Consider the following 3,385-nt stretch of genomic DNA (forward strand, 5'->3'; position numbering starts at 1 on the left):
GCATAAATACTACTTTTCTATACAAAAACTCGGAAAATTATGAAAAAAAGAGAAATGAAAAATCATTTAAGGCACACCAGGTCAGAGTTAAAGGTCTTCCCTACGACCATGGACATTTATGTACGCATGCATTATAAAGCTTTCGATATTGCACTCAATGGGCTTACGTAACAAGTGAGTAGGTATTTATTTTAGAATAGCCCAAGTCAAAGCCTTGGCAAAATCCTGGCAAAATGCAAAAGAAGGCTTAAATATTGAAGATTGTAGCTGTTAGCCAATATTAGCTGAAGAAGAGGAGTATAATGCACAAGAAAGAGTAAAGAGAGAAAGAAAGATACATATCCTCTTACAGTTTGAGTGCATCTTTATTTTCGTATGAGTAAATATCATAAATCCACAAAGTCTATTGTCTCGTGAATGGGCTCCTAAAATATTGACAGAAGACATCGAGAGAAACCAACATAAACATACATACATATGTACATAGGTATGCAACTTAAAGAAATAGACGGCCGCCGTAGTCGAGTGGTTTGAGTTGCACACCCACACTCGATCGCCATTTTAACAGCCAATGGCGAACTTCTGAGTTTATTTCTGCCCTGAAAAAAAAAATTTCATAAAAACCATTTTCCATTAGGAGGCGGCATAGAACTTTAGCTTATTCCATGTGTGTGCCAACATTATTACATACAAAGCAAGTCGCTGTAGCTGAAATGTGTGAGCGCATACTACTCAAGTATATTTTTCTATCTAATCCCTACTGATGTCAAATTAAATGACATAGTTTAATTTTCACTTTCTGATAAATGTCAATAATTAGGCAAACAGACGTCTTTATTAGTTAAGCGTATTTGTCCATGAATTATTTATAATATCCACAAATATTTTATATGTACACATTCATACGTACATACATATGTGCATAAGTATTTATAAATTTTTGTCTTTCATACATTAAACTATCTTTTGACTTCAATGCGTCGCCTGTAGCACGTACAAACGTTGACAACGACAAAAATCCTACTACCACATAGCCACATTTCACACTTTTACATATGTATGTATATACGTACAGTAGGGTGGTCCTTAAATCACTATCTCGATGCTACCATAGTCGAAGATACCACATACAAATTTTTGTCCCAATTGAGGCCGGCTAAGACGTGTCGCACAGGGGTCAAAGCCCAGATTCCCTCTGAAGATCAACAAAATGCAAAACCGTGTATCAAGATGATGCAAAAAAGCATATATGTATAAGGTTGCATAAATTATTTTCTAGATAGTAAAAACACTCATATTTCAAAATGGTTCTCTTATTTATAAAACAGTCGTATTTCTGGCAAGTATATTTCAGGAGGAATGGATAAGGCTTGAGCCAAGAGCTTATGTAAGTAAGCTAGTCCAATTTTTCAATTCAATTTCAGTTACATGGTTTTGTACTTTAAACGACGTTGTGTTATATCCGCGATTTCAGTAATATCGATTTTGGTTATTGAATGAAAAAAAAACAAGTAAAGAAGTATAAGTTCGGGTGAAACCGAACTTTATATACCCGGCGCAAGTATCAAATATCATCGTTTCAACTTTCTCTAAAATACATTTGCATGATAAGCAGGGTGGGTTTACCCGATTTCAAACTTTTTCGATAATATGCTGACTTAGACTTAATGAAATAATTGAACCAAGTTTGGTGGAAATCTATAAAGTGGTTACCGAGATACACCTTGTAGTCATAAAGTGGGCGGTGCCACGCCCTATTTATAAAAGTCTATAGCAGTCTTATTTATTGTTAAGAGCTAGTTGTAACTATTAACTTGGAGTAAATTAGCGTCCTCAGTTATTGAAATATCGGAGTTTTCGGATGTCTGAAATTTACCGTTATACGAGAAGTGGGTTTAATTTTAGTCCGATTTGAATAATTTACAACGAATTTTTTTCTTGTACTAAGGTTATTGAGTGCACCGAGTTTGGTAGAAATTGATGAATCGGTTACCGAGATACACATTTGGGATCTTAGGGGGCGGCTCTACGCCCATTATCCAAAAATTTATAACACACTAATTTTCTGCGCGCCAACTACCGCGGAATCCGCCTTCTAAGCATAGGTTACAAGGTCTTATCGAGCGTATTGTGCGAAAGACTGAAGCCCACCGTCAACGAGCTGATTGGACCTTATCAGTGTGGCTTTAGGCCTGGAAAATCCACCATAGATCAGGTATTCACAATACGCCAAATCTTGGAAAAGACCCGCGAGAATAGGATCGACACACACCATCTATTGGTCGACTCCAAAGCCGCTTTCGACAGCACGAAGAGAAGTTGTCTTTATGCCGCGATGTCTGAATTTGGTATCCCCGCGAAACTAATACGGCTGTGTAAAATGACGTTGAGCAATACCACCAGCTCCGTCAGAATAGGGAAGGACCTCTCCGAGCTGTTTGATACCAAACGAGGTTTCAGACAAGGGGACTCCCTTTCTTGTGATTTCTGTAATTTGATGTTGGAGAAGATAATAAGATCCGCAGAACTGAACCGCTCAGGCACAATACTTTACAAGAGCGTACAATTGCTGGCGTATGCCGACGACATCGATATTATCGGTAAAAACAACGGCTACGTCTGTTCTGCCTTCTCGGGATTGGATAGAGAAACAAAGCGAATGGGTCTGGTGGTGAACGAGGACAAAACGAAGTATCTCCTGTCATCACACAAACAGTCAGAGCATACGCGTCTAGGCACCCACGTCACTGTTGACAGTTACAAGTTTGAAAAAGACGACTTCGTTTATTTGGGAACCAGCATTAACACCAATAATAATGTCAGCCTTGAAATCCAACGGAGAATCACTCTTGCCAACAAGTTCTACTCTGGGCTGAGTAGGCAATTGAGAAGTAAAGTCCTCTCTCTTCGTACAAAGATCACACTCTATAAGTCACTCATCATGCCTGTGCTGGTGTATGGCGCGGAGGCATGGACAATGAAAGCATCTGATGAGGCGGCTCTTGGAGTTTTCGAGAGAAAGATTCTGCGAAAGATTTACGGACCTTTACGCGTTGGTGATGGCGAATATCGCAGACGATTAACGATGAGCTGTATGAGCTTTACAACGATATAGACATAGTGCAGCGAATTAAAATTCAGCGGCTCCGCTGGCTTGGCCATGTCGTTCGGATGGACAGAAACGCTCCTGCTCTGAAAATATTCAACGCGGGCCGCGATGCTGGTAACAGAGGAAGAGGAAGGCCTCCTCTGCGTTGGAAAGACCAGGTGGAGAAGGACTTGGCTTCACTTGGCATTTTCAATTGGCGTCAGTTAGCACAGAAGAGAAATGACTGGCGTGCTGTTTTGGACTCGGCCAAAATCGCTTAGGCGGTTACAGCGCCAA

At 39.9% G+C, this 3,385-nt stretch overlaps 1 protein-coding gene across 1 annotated transcript in view; it reads right to left on the reverse strand.

Moving 5' to 3' along the window:
* The window catches only part of LOC118742924 (cyclic nucleotide-gated cation channel alpha-3), a gene marked incomplete at its 3' end in the record, with an annotated part of 412,477 nt that overhangs the window by 173,378 nt on the left and 235,714 nt on the right, over window positions 1–3,385 (reverse strand).

This window comes from Rhagoletis pomonella, unplaced genomic scaffold, assembly GCF_013731165.1.
Source record: "Rhagoletis pomonella isolate Grant_MI unplaced genomic scaffold, Rhpom_1.0 Rhpom_scaffold_00007, whole genome shotgun sequence".
Lineage (NCBI taxonomy): Eukaryota > Metazoa > Arthropoda > Insecta > Diptera > Tephritidae > Rhagoletis > Rhagoletis pomonella.